This window comes from Cherax quadricarinatus, chromosome 52, assembly GCF_038502225.1.
Source record: "Cherax quadricarinatus isolate ZL_2023a chromosome 52, ASM3850222v1, whole genome shotgun sequence".
In the NCBI taxonomy this organism is placed as follows: Eukaryota; Metazoa; Arthropoda; class Malacostraca; order Decapoda; family Parastacidae; genus Cherax; species Cherax quadricarinatus.
In genome coordinates, this window is record NC_091343.1 from 24621191 (window position 1) to 24626190 (window position 5000).

General features: G+C 39.9%; 1 protein-coding gene across 1 annotated transcript in view; it reads right to left on the bottom strand.

The window, feature by feature from the left end:
• LOC128696851 (allatostatin-A receptor) overlaps positions 1-5000 on the bottom strand; it is a 307199-nt gene that overhangs the window by 75916 nt on the left and 226283 nt on the right. The window lies entirely within an intron of this gene.

Genomic DNA, 5000 nt, shown 5'->3' on the forward strand with positions numbered 1-5000 from the left:
GTACGACATTATATATATATATATATATATATATATATATATATATATATATATATATATATATATATATATATATATATATATATATATATATATATGTTAGATAAATAGATGTATAGATTGATATAGTCGAAGAGGTTGATGGAAATCAAGAGATAGATACAAAGGCAGAAATATAAAAAAATATACACACATAAAGATACACTAGATAAAGATACAGACATAGAAACAGCCGTAAATAAAGATATAATAATCACGTTGTTCCATCCTGGTGCCTCTGGCGGCTTCTTGCAGGATCACCTCCTCACACCCTCTTAAATACTTGATTTATTGCTGCAGGTCGTCTTCACTTGATATACCACCCCAGATCCTTCATTATAGGCTTCACTATTTATAGGCTTCAGTATTTATGGGTTTCAGAATTTATAGGCTTCAGTATTTATGGGCTTCAGTATTTATAGATTTCATTACGATATTCATAGGCCTAGCCATCCAGCACATTACTTGGTACTTTAGTCTGGGTGGGGTGAGGTGTGCGTTCAATTGATGATGGTGAAGGTCTCTTAATCCATGGAACTGAAGCTGCTCTCTTCCTCTCGTTTAATAGCATTTAATTGTCTCCCATTCCCCTAGTATTATATGACCCCTACGGTTAATAATAATAATAATAATAATAATAATAATAATAATAATAATAATAATAATAATAATAATAATAATAATAATAATAATAATAATAATCTCTCCCTCGGTGGGGCGGTGGTGACTGGACTGAAGCAACGATAATATGTTCCTTCGTTACTTGCTTCCCAAATTCGTTTCTCTGTTTATCTCTTCCCTAAGTCTCCTCTCTTTTTTTTTTATTTTTCTATCACCCACACAGTTTCCTCTCTTCCAGATACCCATATGTAGTTTCTCCTCTTTCCAACACTCGAATATATTTTCCTCTCTTCCCCAACACTCGCGTATTATCCTTTATTCCATAATGCTCCTATATTACCTATTATTCTCTATTTTTCTTCTATTCTCTCTTCTCAACTGCCTCTCATTTTTATTCTCTTCCCCCGCCTCCTTTTTCCTTTTTTTAAAGAGCTACTCTTTCTCCTCGTATTTATATAACCTCCCTCTCTTTTATCATACTGTTACCTGATCACATCCTGTTTACCCAACAGCTATTTATATATCCTCCAATTTGTGTTCACATTCCTTTCTGTCCGACCTTCAGTCCTTCCCTCTGTCCATCCTTCCTTCATTGCTTGTTTCCTTTTCTTCCTTCCTGCCTTTTTCTTAGCAGTCTACACAAAACATAACTTTCATAATGAATGAAAAGTCTCCCTTTCTTGTTTCTATTGTACGATATTCTTTCCTGCTGTGGGTGCATCCTGCTCTAGTCTAGGTTTTGACAGCAGAACCTTCGGTACCTGATGCAGTGCAAGTCTCCACGGTAGAATCTCCAGTGCCAATACCTCTTCTAGTCAAGGTCTTGACTGTTTAAACTCCAGGATCTGATGCAGGAGGAACCTCCACAGCAAATACTTAAGTACCAGCTCTAGTAGAAGCATCGACTTTTAAAATCCACTAACTGCTGTAATAGAAGTCTCCACGGAAGAACCTCCAGTACCCGCTGTCGTAGGAATCACCGCGGAAGAACCTTCAGAATCTGTTATAGTTTCTCTTTTAACAAGACAGTTCCTAGGTCCCAAAGGAAGGAACTTTTTGCCCTTGTATGTGCTCCAAGCATTCATCATAATCTAGCTGCTCATCTGAGGTTTCTTTCCCCCTCGATCCACTCAGAATCCACGAGCATTAGGAGTTAACCCTTCTAATGCTGGTATCAACACTACAAAAGGCACATACCTGCCAATACACGAGATGGAACTCACGCCACTGCCGTGGCGATGTAAAGATGTTACTTGCGAACAGTACACCCACTGACACCCCTGATTGCAATAAATTGGATCTGCAAGGGGAGGAAGGGACAAGCCCAGAATAATACTCAACGTCAGAGGTCGAGCAAATCTGGTAGTAGGTGACTGTGTTGGTGGGACGTGAGAGGTGGTAGTGGTGGTGGTGTGTATTTGGGATGTGAAAGGTGGTAGTGGTAGTTGTGGTAGGGATAATGTAACAATATTAACACCACAACTGTGGTGTTAATATTGCTACTTTCCCACAACTGTGTTGTTACTATCCCCACTACGGTTCTTTGGTTTTTACTACTGACTCAGTAGTATAGTCATTACCACATAGATAAAGAGGTAACCACTATGTCTTTCCTACTATCATAGCTATAGCCAAGCCAGCAATGCTGTGATCCCCTACTGTATCCTGGTGTCACATACAGAGAGCTTCCAGTAGAGCCTTGTCCGGTTTCTATCCCACTGTATCACAGCCATCCTCCCTCCAACAACCTCTGCTTCTTCCTATACCTCTATGTCAATCAAAAAGTCCATAATATAGCTAAGAGCCCTTTCCTATACCCCTAGAATAGTCATAAAGCCCTGCTCGTCGTTTCCATCACATAATATCTCAGTCATCCTTCCTCCAACACAGCTCTACTCACATATAATCATTGCACCATTGTCATAAAAGCATGTAACATAGCCGCGAGGATCTTCCTAAGCCCTCTAACATAGTTACAAAAGCTCCGGCATACCCATAACCTCTCCTTTCCTGCCCAAGGGGCCGCCATCTCCATGGTTGCCATGGCAACTTGCATTTCTAAGCAGTGGGAGCATTTCAAGAGTCTGTGACGCGTACGGATGCTGGAGGATGGTCTGGATGACTGAATAGTTCGTCACTTAATGAGAGAGATATACATATATATATATATATATATATATATATATATATATATATATATATACATATACATATGGGTTTGTATGTATGTATATATATGTGTGTGTGTGTGTGTGTGTGTGTGTGTGTGTGTGTGTGTGTGTGTGTGTGTGTGTGTGTGTGTGTGTGTGTATGTGTATACTCACGTAGTTGTACTCACCTAGTTGTGATTGCAGGGGTCGAGTCACAGCTCCTGGCCCTGCCTCTTCACTGGGTCACTCTCCCTGCACCATGAGCTTTATCATACCACTTCTTAAAGCTATGAATGGATCCTGCCTCCACTACATCGCTTCCCAAACTATTCCACTTTCTGACTACTCTGTGACTGAAGAAATGCTTCCTAAAATCTATGTGATTCATCTGAGTCTTCAGCTTCCAACTGTGTCTCTTTGTATCTGTGTCCCATCTCTGGAACATTATGTCTCTGTCCACCTTGTGTATGTATGTGTGTGTGTGTGTGTGTGTGTGTGTGTGTGTGTGTGTGTGTGTGTGTGTGTGTGTGTGTGTGTGTGTGTGTGTGTGTGTGTGTGTGTGTGGAAAGTCTCAGTTGCCATCATAAGAGCTATAGAAAAACGGATTAAAAATGATATTACTGTGTAATTTCATGTGTCAAATATTTTTTACCACTAGGACTTTTAAAATTATTTTCAAGGAACTCCAAAAAACAATGACATTGATTACAATGGAAAAATACAAATATTTAACAACATCTCTGAGTTGCAGGTTGGAAACTGAGGAGAGAAGCTCTATGGACAACTTCTCGACATGAGCCCATAAGGATTTAGTGCTTCTCCCTTAATATCATGATGATAATAACAAAAACAATGATACTAATAACAATGATACAAATAATAATAATGGATAGCAGGTGATGGTGGGCACCTCACTGTGAGTCTAGACTCCCACGCTATCATTGTGTCCACGCTGGAACAACTGGCCACAACACAAGCATCACCCATCCTCATCATGTAGTCAGCTGCCCTCCTCACTAGGAAGGACCCGGGTGCTCTATAATCCTTCTAACTAGGAAGGACCCGGGTGCTCTGTAGTCCTAACTAGGAAGGACCCGGGCGCTCTATATTCCTCCTAACTAGGAAGGACCCGGGTGCTCTATAGTCCTCCTCACTAGGAAGGACCCGAGTGCTCTATAGTCCTCCTCACTAGGAAGGACCCGGGTGCTCTATAGTCCTCCTAACTAGGAAGGACCCGGGTGCTCTATAGTCCTCCTAACTAGGAAGGACCCGGGTGCTCTATAGTCCTCACCAGTAACTTCTACTTAATGAATAAGACATGTACAACACTGTGGTATCTTTATTTCCGAAACGTTTCGCTTACACAGATGTTTTCAGTCAACTTGTCGGTATTATAAACCGTTTTTATAGCCAAACTGGCACTTGCTCTGGCTTATGCATGTCGTTGTACAGTTCCAAAATAGACCAAAACAGCCCATATCTCTCTTCCTTAATACAGCACTTTCCCTGGAGAGGAGTTCAGCCGTCCCTGTAATCTTGAAGGTGCGTTCTGTTTCCTCATCCCATCTTACTCGCCCAGATTATCGCTTAAATCAGAGTTAAATCCCGGAGATTGGCCTGCAGTATTACATAACCCGCAGCTACACTCCCTATTACCACTTAGGCTCCCCTGACCCCTCTTTACCTTCAAGGAGCGTTTCTTGAAGATAGGGAAAGTTACTCGTTCTATGGAACTGGGGCTGCCCATCCCCTTAACGGAACAAATCTGATTACCTCCCACTTATCAGACCCTGTATCACTCTGAATATAATAATAATAATAATAATAATAATAATAATAATAATAATAATAATAATAATAATTATAATACCGGTAATAATAATAATCCTGTTTACCTACGTCCGTGGACATGATATCCTTTGTTTAAACTATCGTGAGTCAGGTATGAGTGACCTACCGGCAGGTTAATTAAGTCCCTTTAATAACATCGGCATCACGATAAATGTAAAATGTTTCTAAATTCGTGTCAATAAGAGACCAAAGTAAAAAATGTATAGATGAACATTTTATCATAAATTCATTTCCCCATTTAAAAAAAATGTATTGTTTTTCCAAAGCTTTTATATCTATTTTATAATATGGTAACAAGTCAAAAAAAACCTTAAGATGAATTCTTGCTTTTACCTGGTG